At 48.8% G+C, this 13,216-nt stretch overlaps 1 long non-coding RNA gene across 1 annotated transcript; it reads right to left on the bottom strand.

Moving 5' to 3' along the window:
- Positions 1-492: 492 nt before the first annotated feature.
- On the bottom strand, positions 493-2,578 carry LOC127920210 (uncharacterized). Its single transcript, XR_008105388.1, has 2 exons — positions 1,445-2,578; positions 493-1,290 (listed from the first exon to the last, which is right to left on the bottom strand). It is a non-coding gene; the product is annotated as an uncharacterized LOC127920210 (long non-coding RNA).
- Between the last annotated feature and the right edge of the window lie 10,638 nt (positions 2,579-13,216).

The following is a 13,216-nucleotide window of genomic DNA, read 5'->3' on the forward strand; positions in this document are numbered from 1 at the left end:
ATCAGCACTTTGTTTTGTTTACTTAACCTTTAAGTGTGTGTGTGTGTGTTTGTGCGTGTGTGTGCGTGTGTGTGCGTGTGCGTGTGTGTGTGCGTGTGTGTATTCCTCTGCTCCGTTTGATTACCCCTCACCAGCCCATCGTTTTGGCATGTTTGTTTTTCTGGTCGTTCCGCCGCATCGCACCCTTGCCGGTGTGTCATGGCCAAACGTCGACCGGCGAGTTAATGTGAGGTCTCACAGGACTGCTCCCGGGATCTGAGTGTGTGTGTTGGGTGGGTGAGGGGGTAGTTTAGGACCGTTACCACGGGAACTGAACCGTGTGCCATGTGTGTGCATTTGCGTAGAGCTTCCCGGGGGTTCATAGTGTGCTGGATGAAAGTGTCAGATAAGTAAATACCCACCCACATGAGGATTATTCCTTCCACCCTCCCCATGCTCTGGCCCTGTCCTGAAACCAACAGGGTGAGACCAACAAAGGGCTGTGGGGGTCAGTGGTGATTCAGTGTTGATAAACACAATATTTATTTATTTCAGAGGAGGGAAATGTAAAAACACATACAGGAAAATTGCAATACTGTCCCTGCAAAACATCTTCACTGAGTCAATACTGTCTCCCTGAAAAAAACTCTACACTGAGTCAATACTGTCTCCCTGCAAAACATCTTCACTGAGTCAATACTGTCTCCCTGAAAAAACTCTACACTGAGTCAATACTGACTCCCTGAAAAACATCTTCACTGAGTCAATACTGTCTCCCTGCAAAACATCTTCACTGAGTCAATACTGTCTCCCTGAAAAACCTCTACACTGAGTCAATACTGACTCCCTGAAAAACATCTTCACTGAGTCAATACTGTCTCCCTGCAAAACATCTTCACTGAGTCAATACTGTCTCCCTGAAAAACCTCTACACTGAGTTAATACTGTCTCCCTGCAAAACATCTTCACTGAGTCAATACTGTCTCCCTGCAAAACATCTTCACTGAGTCAATACTGTCTCCCTGAAAAACCTCTACACTGAGTTAATACTGTCTCCCTGAAAAACATCTTCACTGAGTCAATACTGTCTCCCTGCAAAACATCTTCACTGAGTCAATACTGTCTCCCTGAAAAACCTCTACACTGAGTTAATACTGTCTCCCTGCAAAACATCTTCACTGAGTCAATACTGTCTCCCTGCAAAACATCTTCACTGAGTCAATACTGTCTCCCTGAAAAACCTCTACACTGAGTTAATACTGTCTCCCTGCAAAACATCTTCACTGAGTCAATACTGTCTCCCTGCAAAACCTCTACACTGAGTCAATACTGTGTCCTTGAAAAACCTCTACACTGAGTAAATACTGTCTCCCCGCAAAACCTCTACACTGAAACCTCTACACAGAGTCAATACTGTCTCCCTGAAAAACATCTTCACTGACTCAATACTGTCTCCCTGCAAAACATCTTCACTGAGTCAATACTGTCTCCCTGCAAAACCTCTACACTGAGTCAATACTGTCTCCCTTCAAAACCTTAATAACACTGAGTTAATACTGACTCCCTGAAAAATCTCTACACGGAGTCAATACTGTCTCCCTGAAAAACCTCTACACAGAGTCAATACTGACTCCCTTCAAAACCTTAACACTGAGTCAATACTGACTCCCTGAAAAACCCCTACACTGAGTCAATACTGACTCCCCGAAAAGCCTCTACACAGAGTCAATACTGTCTCCCTGAAAAACCTCTACACTGAGTCAATACTGACTCCCTGAAAAACCTCTACACAGTCAATACTGTGTCCCTGAAAAACCTCTACACTGAGTCAATACTGTCTCCCCGCAAAACCTCTACACTGAAACCTCTACACTAAGTCAATACGGACTCCCTGAAAAACCTCTACACAGTCAATACTGTCTCCCTGAAAAACCTCTACACTGAGTCAATACTGTCTCCCCGCAAAACCTCTACACTGAAGCCTCTACACTAAGTCAATACGGACTCCCTGAAAAACCTCCACACTGAGTCAATACTGACTCCCCAAAAAAACCTCTACACAGAGTCAATACTGTCTCCCTTCAAAACCTCCACACTGAGTCAATACTGACTCCCTGAAAAACCTATACACTGAGTCAGTACTGTCTCCCTTCAAAACCTTAACACTGAGTCAATACTGTCTCCCTTCAAAACCTTAACACTGAGTCAATACTGACTCCCTGAAAAACCTATACACTGAGTCAATACGGTCTCCCTTCAGAACCTTAACACTGAGTCAAGCAATTTCTCACACAATAATAGTCTAGTTAGTAATACAGACCCCAGAAGTCAAGAACATCTTCTCACATCTTTAATCAAATTAGATACCGTACATACATAGCACAGTACAGGAGAAGTGTAAGCAGTAAAATAACAAACGTGTGTGTCTGTGTGTGCGTCTTCGTGTGTGTGACGGAATGTGTTTGTGTGAGCTCTCTGTACCCTCACCCCCAGTAACAGAGATTCCCTGCTAGTTCAGAATACAACAACAGGATGAATCCTTGTTACTGAAGGCGGGAGGTCAGAATCTCTTTCTCCAATCAGAAGCTCTCTTTCTCTAATCCATCCAATCACCTTTATGTCTCCGTCTTGTCCATCCAAGCAACTCCTCTGGAGAGAACGGTACCTTTCTAGAAATACAGACGGACAGGCAGACAGGCAAACAGACATGTCTGTGGGTGAGTCTTGACTCAACAGAACTTCAAGTACAACTCAAAGATAAAAGATAAAGCTTCAAGTGCAAAGTCCGAACTGAGTGCAGTGACATCATCATTTGGGCTAGGGAACAGCTATCCATATGAAAAGGTTTCAGTTTTCATTGATTGGTTTTTACAATAAGCATTTCCTAGTGTCCCTGAATCGTGTCATTGTACCACACACAGATATCTGTTAGTGCCAGCTCACGCCCATCCATTACTCTGTTCATTTCGACACTATCAAGTTTATTGATCAATGTTAAGTACATGAGCTAATCTGTCATGGATTCTTGGGTATAGGCTTTTAACTCATCATATCCCCAACAGCCTTAACCCTGAACCCTACCACCTTCATCTAGCCCTAACCCTGAACCCTATCACCTTCATCTATCCCTAACCCTACCACCTTCATCTAACCCTAACCCTGAACCCTATCACCTTCATCTAACCCTGAACCCTGAACCCTACCACCTTCATCTAACCCTAACCCTGAACCCTACCACCTTCATCTAACCCAAACAGCCTTAACCTTGAACCCTACCACCTTCATCTAACCCTAACCCTACCACCTTCATCTAACCCTGAACCCTGAACCCTACCACCTTCATCTAACCCTAACCCTGAACCCTACCACCTTCATCTAACCCTAACCCTGAACCCTACCACCTTCATCTAACCCTAACCCTGAACCCTACCACATTCATCTAACCCTAACCCTAACCCTAAAATCTTCATATAACCCTAAACCTGAACCCTACCACATTCATCTAATCCTAACCCTGAACCCTACCACCTTCATCTAGCCCTAACCCTGAACCCTACCACCTTCATCTAGCCCTAACCCTGAACCCTACCACCTTCATCTAGCCCTAACCCTGAACCCTAGCACTGTCACCTTCATCTAGCCCTAACCCTGAACCCTATCACCTCCATCTATCCCTAACCCTACCACCTTCATCTAACCCTAACCCTGAACTCTATCACCTTCATCTATCCCTAACCCTACCACCTTCATCTAACCCTGAACCCTACCACCTTCATCTAACCCTAACCCTGAACCCTACCACCTTCATCTAGCCCTAACCCTACCACCTTCATCTAACCCTGAACCCTGAACCCTACCACCTTCATCTAACCCTAACCCTGAACCCTACCACCTTCATCTAGCCCTAACCCTACCACCTTCATCTAACCCTGAACCCTGAACCCTACCACCTTCATCTAACCCTAACCCTGAACCCTACCACCTTCATCTAACCCAAACAGCCTTAACCTTGAACCCTACCACCTTCATCTAACCCTAACCCTGAACCCTACCACCTTCATCTAGCCCTAACCCTACCACCTTCATCTAGCCCTGAACCCTGAACCCTACCACCTTCATCTAACCCTAACCCTGAACCCTACCACCTTCATCTAACCCTAACCCTGAACCCTACCACCTTCATCTAACCCTAACCCTGAACCCTACCACCTTCATCTAACCCTAACCCTAACCCTAACATCTTCATATAACCCTAAACCTGAACCCTACCACATTCATCTAATCCTAACCCTGAACCCTACCACCTTCATCTAGCCCTAACCCTGAACCCTACCACCTTCATCTAGCCCTAACCCTGAACCCTACCACCTTCATCGAACCCTAACCCTGAACCCTACTACCTTCATCTAGCCCTAACCCTGAACCCTACCACCTTCATCTAACCCTAACCCTGAACCATACCACCTTCATCTAGCCCTAACCCTGAACCCTACCACCTTCATCTAACCCTAACCCTAACACCTTATCTAACCCTACCCCTGAACCCTACCACCTTTATCTAGCCCTAACCCTGAACCCTACCACCTTCATCTAGCCCTAACCCTGAACCCTACCACCTTCATCTAGCCCTAACCCTGAACCCTACCACCTTCATCTAGCCCTAACCCTGAACCCTAGCACTGTCACCTTCATCTAGCCCTAACCCTGAACCCTATCACCTCCATCTATCCCTAACCCTACCACCTTCATCTAACCCTAACCCTGAACTCTATCACCTTCATCTATCCCTAACCCTACCACCTTCATCTAACCCTGAACCCTACCACCTTCATCTAACCCTAACCCTGAACCCTACCACCTTCATCTAACCCAAACAGCCTTAACCTTGAACCCTACCACCTTCATCTAACCCTAACCCTGAACCCTACCACCTTCATCTAGCCCTAACCCTACCACCTTCATCTAGCCCTAACCCTACCACCTTCATCTAACCTTGAACCCTGAACCCTACCACCTTCATCTAACCCTAACCCTGAACCCTACCACCTTCATCTAACCCAAACAGCCTTAACCTTGAACCCTACCACCTTCATCTAACCCTAACCCTGAACCCTACCACCTTCATCTAGCCCTAACCCTACCACCTTCATCTAACCCTGAACCCTGAACCCTACCACCTTCATCTAACCCTAACCCTGAACCCTACCACCTTCATCTAACCCTAACCCTGAACCCTACCACCTTCATCTAACCCTAACCCTAACCCTAACATCTTCATATAACCCTAAACCTGAACCCTACCACATTCATCTAATCCTAACCCTGAACCCTACCACCTTCATCTAGCCCTAACCCTGAACCCTACCACCTTCATCGAACCCTAACCCTGAACCCTACTACCTTGATCTAGCCCTAACCCTGAACCCTACCACCTTCATCTAACCCTAACCCTGAACCATACCACCTTCATCTAGCCCTAACCCTGAACCCTACCACCTTCATCTAACCCTAACCCTAACACCTTATCTAACCCTACCCCTGAACCCTACCACCTTTATCTAGCCCTAACCCTGAACCCTACCACCTTCATCTAACCCTAACCCTGAACCCTACCAACTTCATCTAGCCCTAACCCTGAACCCTATCACCTTCATCTAACCCTAACCCTGAACCCTACCACTGTCACATTCATCTAACCCTAACCCTGAACCCTACCACCTTCATCTAACCCTAACCCTGAACCCTACCACCTTCATCTAACCCTAACCCTGAACCCTATCACCTCCATCTAACCCTAACACTGAACCCTATCACCTACATCTAGCCCTAACCCTGAACACTACCACCTTCATCTAACCCTAACCCTGAACACTACCACCTTCATCTAACCCTAACCCTGAACACTACCACCTTCATCTAACCCTAACCCTAACCCTGAACGCTACCACCTTCATCTAATCCTAACCCTGAACCCTACCACCTTCATCTAACCCTAACCCTGAACCCTACCACCTTCATCTAACCCTAACCCTGAACCCTACCACTGTCATATTCATCTAACCCTGTGTGCGTGTGTGTGTGTGCGTGTGCGTGTGTGTGTGTGTGTGTGACCGTGTGTGTGTGTGTGTGTGTGTGTGTGTGTGTGTGTGTGTGTGTGTGACCGTGTGAGCGAGACTCTTTGACCTTAGAGTTGTTGGCATTCTCCCCTCCCTTGTGTCTTTTTGTGTTGAAGGAAACCTAAATCAGCAATTAACATTAATAATTAATGAGCCTATCAGATTAATTATTTATTAGGTCAATGGGTAATTGCCTCCGCTTAAGAGAGAGAGATTACACCTGCAAGAGTTAAGGAGAGGGAGGAGGAGGAGAGGGGAGGTGAAAGAGGAGATGAATAGAAAGGAGAGAGTGGAGGAGAGGGGGAGAGAGGAGGATGAGAGGACAGGGGGAGAGAGGAGGATGAGAGGACAGGGGGAGAGAGGAGGATGAGAGGACAGGGGGAGAGAGGAGGGTGAGAGGACAGGGGGAGAGAGGAGGATGAGAGGACAGGGGGAGAGATGAGGATGAGAGGACAGGGGGAGAGATGAGGATGAGAGGAGAGAGGACAGGAGGGGAGAGAGGAGGATGAGAGGACAGGGGGAGAGAGGAGGATGAGAGAACAGGGGGAGAGAGGAGGATGAGAGGACAGGGGGAGAGATGAGGATGAGAGGAGAGAGGACAGGAGGGGAGATAAGAGGATGAGAGGACAAGGGGAGAGAGGAGGATGAGAGGACAGGGGTAGAGATGAGGATAGGAGGAGAGAGGACAGGAGGGGAGAGAGGAGGATGAGAGGACAGGGGGGGAGAGGAGGATGAGCGGAGGATGAGAGGACAGGGGGAGAGAGGAGGATGAGAGTACAGGGGGAGAGATGAGGATGAGAGGAGAGAGGACAGGATGGGAGAGAAGAGGATGAGAGGACAAGGGGAGAGAGGAGGATGAGAGGAGAGAGGACAGGAGGGGAGAGAGGAGGATGAGAGGAGAGAGGACAGGAGGGGAGAGAGGAGGATGAGAGGACAGGGGAAGAGAGGAGGATGAGAGGACAGGGGGAGAGAGGAGGATGAGAGGAGAGAGGACAAGAGGGGAGAAAGGAGGATGAGAAGACAGGGGGAGAGAGGAGGATGAGAGTACAGGGGGAGAGAGGAGGATGAGAGGACAGGGGAAGAGAGGAGGATGAGAGGAGAGAGGACAGGAGGGGAGAGAGGAGGATGAGAGGACAGGGGGAGAGAGGATGATGAGAGGAGAGAGGACAGGAGGGGAGAGAGGAGGATGAGAGGACAGGGGAAGAGAGGAGGATGAGAGGACAGGGGGAGAGAGGAGGATGAGGGGACAGGGGGAGAGAGGAGGATGAGAGGACAGGGGAAGAGAGGAGGATGAGAGGACAGGGGAAGAGAGGAGGATGAGAGGACAGGGGGAGAGAGGAGGATGAGAGGAGAGAGGACAGGAGGGGAGAAAGGAGGATGAGAGGACAGGGGGAGAGAGGAGGATGAGAGGACAGGGGGAGAGAGAAGGATGAGAGGACAGGGGAAGAGAGGAGGATGAGAGGAGAGAGGACAGGAGGGGAGAGAGGAGGATGAGAGGACAGGGGAAGAGAGGAGGATGAGAGGACAGGGGAAGAGAGAAGGATGAGAGGACAGGGGGAGAGAGGAGGATGAGAGGACAGGGGAAGAGAGGACGATGAGAGGACAGGGGGAGAGAGGAGGATGAGAGGAGAGAGGACAGGACGGGAGAGAGGAGGATGAGAGGACAGGGGGAGAGAGAAGGATGAGAGGACAGGGGAAGAGAGGAGGATGAGAGGACAGGGGGAGAGAGGAGGATGAGAGGAGAGAGGACAGGACGGGAGAGAGGAGGATGAGAGGACAGGGGGAGAGAGAAGGATGAGAGGACAGGGGAAGAGAGGAGGATGAGAGGACAGGGGAAGAGAGGAGGATGAGAGGAGAGAGGACAGGAGGGGAGAAAGGAGGATGAGAGGACAGGGGGAGAGAGGAGGATGAGAGGACAGGGGGAGAGAGAAGGATGAGAGGACAGGGGGAGAGAGGAGGATGAGAGGACAGGGGAAGAGAGGAGGATGAGAGGACAGGGGGAGAGAGGAGGATGAGAGGACAGGGGAAGAGAGGAGGATGAGAGGACAGGGGAAGAGAGGAGGATGAGAGGACAGGGGGAGAGAGGAGGATGAGAGGACAGGGGGAGAGAGGAGGATGAGAGGAGAGAGGACAGGACGGGAGAGAGGAGGATAAGAGGACAGGGGGAGAGAGGAGGATGAGAGGACAGGGGAAGAGAGGAGGATGAGAGGACAGGGGAAGAGAGGAGGATGAGAGGACAGGGGGAGAGAGGAGCATGAGAGGAGAGAGGACAGGAGGGGAGAAAGGAAGATGAGAGGACAGGGGGAGAGAGGAGGATGAGAGGAGAGAGGACAGGAGGGGAGAAAGGAAGATGAGAGGACAAGTAAAAAGAAGTGGAAGGAGAAAGTGTGAGAGGAGAAGATAGAAGAACCAGGTTACCCGGGTTACCAACCCTTCTTCCCCCTTTCTCTCCCTTTACCACTCTCTCTCTACCCTACCTCTCTTGTCCCCTCTTCTCTTCCTCTCTTTCATTCACTCCCTCCTCCCCCTGTACTTAGTCAGTGTGTATCGGGTTGCCCAGACACAGCTTGTTAATAGTAACTACACTGTGTGTGTGTGTGTGTGTGTGTCTGTGTGTCTGATGTTGATTTCACAACCCTTTTAGTCTGTCAGCTCGCAGCATCAGACACTATTGGATTCAGATCAAGTACCTCAATTAACACCCAGCAACTCTCTAAACTTACTCACTCACTCTCTGTCTGTGTGTCTGGACTGTATGTCTGACACATGCCCTGCAATAATGCACTACTACAACAATATACTGTACTCTAATAATAGTGTCTGAAGTCGGTCTGTTAGAAGTTTACACCTGTTCTTTTCAGAGGGGAGTCAAAGGCATAAAACAAAGCCCCCCCCCAAAAAAACTACTGTCTCTAAGACCCAGAACCCGTCTCTGAATTGTCCTTGTTCCTTTCTTTTTCCCAACACATCTTGTGTGTATCACCTATGTGATCCCTGTTGAAAACACAGTAACAGTTGCAGTAATAATTGAGTAATTGAGCCTGTCTATTGGTTGAAGGAAGTCAAGTGAACTCTGTTGAATCAGGTCATAGAAGACAGCTTACCTGGCCTCCTATTGGTCGGCTATGTCGGCTGGGCAGCAGCAGACCGTTGGGTCCCGGACCGGACCGATGCTGTCTTCAGCTCCGCCAGAACCACAATGTTTGAACCCGCTCCCTATGCCAGCTAGGTCTTACCCTGCTATCACTAACCTCTGGACCGCAGAGGAACCTCTGGACCGCTGCTTATCTTCAGGACCGCTTTACGACCCATAACACAGCCCTGGCCTGCACAGAACACACTGATAGGAGAGGAGTGAGAGTTCAGAGTTCAGAGTTATTCACCCCTCCACTCCCAGTTTGAACCCTTCTCACTTCTAAGACCTGATCAGTAGAGAATGCTCTTAAAACATTTGTGAGAAATGACTTAAATAATAACTTTCTCTATCTAGGGGATTTAAACATTACTGCATCTTACGAGTAGATACTCTGAGCATTGAGCGTAACTTCCTCTATGGCCTGGGGTTTTATGCTAGCTGATGATGCTTTGACCTGTTGCTACAGATTAGGTACATACAATGATACACTAGAATAGGCCATTTTAAAAGAACACGTTGACTGTCTTTTAGCTAGGTCTTTGTCCTGTGTCTAACTGTGCACGAAGAATCTGTGGTCTGTGGGTTGCTCTGGATGTGCTGTCTCGCCGTCTCTCTTTCTCCCTCTCTCCCCGTGAATCTCTCTCTCTCTCTCTGTGAATCTCTCTCTCTCTCCGTGAATCTCTCTCTCCCCGTGAATCTCTCTCTCCCCGTGAATCTCTCTCTCTCTCTCTGTGAATCTCTCTCTCTCTCTCTCTCCGTGAATCTCTCTCTCTCTCCGTGAATCTCTCTCTCCCCGTGAATCTCTCTCTCCCCGTGAATCTCTCTCTCTCTCTCTCTGTGAATCTCTCTCTCTCCGTGAATCTCTCTCTCCCCGTGAATCTCTCTCTCCCCGTCTCTCTCTCTGTGAATCTCTCTCCGTGAATCTCTCTCCCGTGAATCTCTCTCCCCTCTCTCTCTCTGTGAATCTCTCTCTCTCTCTCCGTGAATCTCTCTCTCCCGTGAATCTCTCTCTCCCCGTGAATCTCTCTCTCCCCGTGAATCTCTCTCTCTCTCTGTGAATCTCTCTGTGAATCTCCCTCTCTCTCTGTGAATCTCTCTCTCTCTGTGAATCTCTCTCTCCCCGTGAATCTCTCTCTCCCCGTGAATCTCTCTCTCTCTCTCTCTGTGAATCTCTCTCTCTCTCCATGAATCTCTCTCTCTCTCCGTGAATCTCTCTCTGCCCGTGAATCTCTCTCTCTCTCTGTGATATCCTCTTGGCAGTGCGGAGGGATTTGTGGTTAGTTTGTTTCACACAGACACACACAGAAAGGAATATAACTGGAATAAACGCTGCATTATAAATGAGGCCACTGTCCTCTCTCTGTAGACTCATGTCATCATCTTTCAAATCTTTTTTTAAATTGAAACCATATTTTATTTCTCACATAACTCTTTTTAACCATGTCCATGACACTGAATGTGTTGCTGGGTAAATGATGTACTTATGACTACCTACTGTAATTGTGACTAGATGAAGCATGTCGAGATTTGGCTGTAAATGAAAAGTCCCTCTACAACTTAAATATGTTCAACTTCATTAGTGATCAGTGCTCAGGAAAGTTTAGTCACTGTCCCAGTGAGCCCTGTACAGTACAGTACCAGCCGGCTCCACTAACAAGGCAAAGGGTTGGTAGGCTTGTAGACAACCACAGCCCCACACCACCACCTCTCTATCCCACCCCCTCAGCCACATCTCTACACCCCCCACCCTGCCAATGCCAATGTCTAACAGGGCCTGGGGAGCTGCCCCCTGACGATACGCAATTGGATTGGAAGCCAATCAATCATGCGGAGTATTGACCTGTGATTGGATTTGGCCGGTGTGTCAGGGCCCCGGTTGATTTTCGCTCCAGCCCAATGAAGGTGGATGTGAGGCTTTATTGTACTGGACGTATGGGGTGCCTGTCAAACACACACACACACGCTCGCTCGCTTACTGGGGAGTTTGAATGGGATGGGTTATTGTTGTGGACTTACAGGATTGGTACAGGGTTTGAAGTGCTGCCAGCAGAGATTGATGTGTACAGTGCAGCTCCTGTATCCATCTATCTGAGTTACTGTCACTCATAACCATCTCTCTCTCTCTTTCTTTTCTCTCTCTCTCTATCTTTCTGTGTGTGTCTCTCTCTCTCTCAGACAAATTGGATTCCACAAAGATTTTTCGCACCCCTACCTGAAACATACAGTAGTAGGCCATACTGATGCATACATGTCGGTGGGTGGGTGGGTGGGTGGGTGGGTGGGTGGGTGGGTGTGTTTGAGAGAGAGAGAGAGAGAGAGAGAGAGAGAGAGAGAGAGAGAGAGAGAGAGAGAGAGAGAGAGAGAGAGAGAGAGAGAGAGAGAGAGAGAGAGAGAGAGAGAGAGAGAGAGAGAGAGAGAGAGAGAGAGAGAGAGAGAGAGAGAGAGAGAGAGAGAGAGAGAGAGAGAGAGAGAGAGAGAGAGAGAGTTCCTTTAAAGCACCAGAGTCCTTGAGCGTCTGTCCCCGTTGTTTACATCAGTAAAGTGAGATTAATTCTCCCTTTAGAGACCTCTGAAAAATGACAACGTGTCCCACACACACTCCATTGAAGAATGATGACACTACACACACACACACAGTGCTGATATATGAACACACACTCTAAGTCTGGAGTTATAGTGTTATTAGCTGCAGGGCAGACCAACGGTATGACAGTAATAATCATAAAGTAGCTATTAGACATCAGACTGATCAATAGCAGGGAGAGGAGCAGGAAGGATGGGACAGGACAGAGGGCAGGTTAGCTAAAACATACTTAAGAATGGGAGGGGAGATTCTATATGTCTTTTAACATCAATCTGTTAGATGCACGAGAATGACTTGACTTTTGTGTTATCATGAGTGTATGTCGAAGGGATATTTGTGAGACAATTTGAGTTAGCCCCTCCTTCTCCCCCATTCTCGCCCTCCCCGCTCCCGCCCCCACCTCCCTCCATCCCAGCTGGCCATTACCCCATTAGGCTCTAACAGTTATGACACCCACTGACTGGCCGACCCATAGATAATACCATAAAGATCCAGCTCAATACTAATCCACTGGGCTTAACCTGCTTACTGCCTGCTGCACATACATATCTCTACCTCTCCTGTGTAATGCCGGACCAGGTCAGGCCCGCTCTGTGTGTGTGGTTGTGTGTGTGTGTGTGTGTGTGTGTGTGTGTGTGTGTGTGTGTGTGTGTGTGTGTGTGTGTGTGTGTGTGTGTGTGTGTGTGTGTGTGTGTGTGTGTGTGTGTGTGTGTGTGTGTGTGTGTGTGTGTGTGTGTGTGTGTGTGTGTGTGTGTGTATAACCCATTTAGCGCTGGACATACATATTTCTCTGGTGTAAGGCGAGGCGCAGGGGGAGCCAGATCAATAGGGATGTTTCTCTGTTAATAAAGATGTAATGTTGGACCCGTGTGTGTGTCTGTGGCCATGGTGTGTGTGTGTGTCTGTGGCCGGTGTGGGTTTGTGAGCTGACCACACACACTTATGCGCGGTCGCTATAAATCTCCCGCTGACCACTGCGGTCAGACGCAGCGGTCAACACGAACCACCAGGGGACCGCTTCCCATTTCTCCCCTTTTGTGCATATCCCAACTCTCCTTGAGACACCCTCAGAGAGTGGGGTCACGGCCAGGGTCAGCCATTATCAATGGCAACCCTGGAGCAATTAAGGTCAAGGGCACATTGACAGATTTTTCATCTTGTCGGCTCAGAGATTTGAACTAGCAACCTTTCCGTTATTTGGCCCAATGCTCTAACTGTTAGGCTACCTCTCTAACCGCTAGGCTACCTCTCTAACCTCTAGGCTACCTGTCTAACCGCTAGGCTACCTCTCTAACCGCTAGGCTACCAGTCTAACCGCTAGGCTACCTGTATAACCGCTAGGCTACCTGTCTAACCGCTAGGCTACCTGTCTAACCACTAGGCCAACTGTCTAACCGCTAG

This window comes from Oncorhynchus keta, unplaced genomic scaffold (assembly GCF_023373465.1).
Source record: "Oncorhynchus keta strain PuntledgeMale-10-30-2019 unplaced genomic scaffold, Oket_V2 Un_contig_1863_pilon_pilon, whole genome shotgun sequence".
NCBI lineage: Eukaryota > Metazoa > Chordata > Actinopteri > Salmoniformes > Salmonidae > Oncorhynchus > Oncorhynchus keta.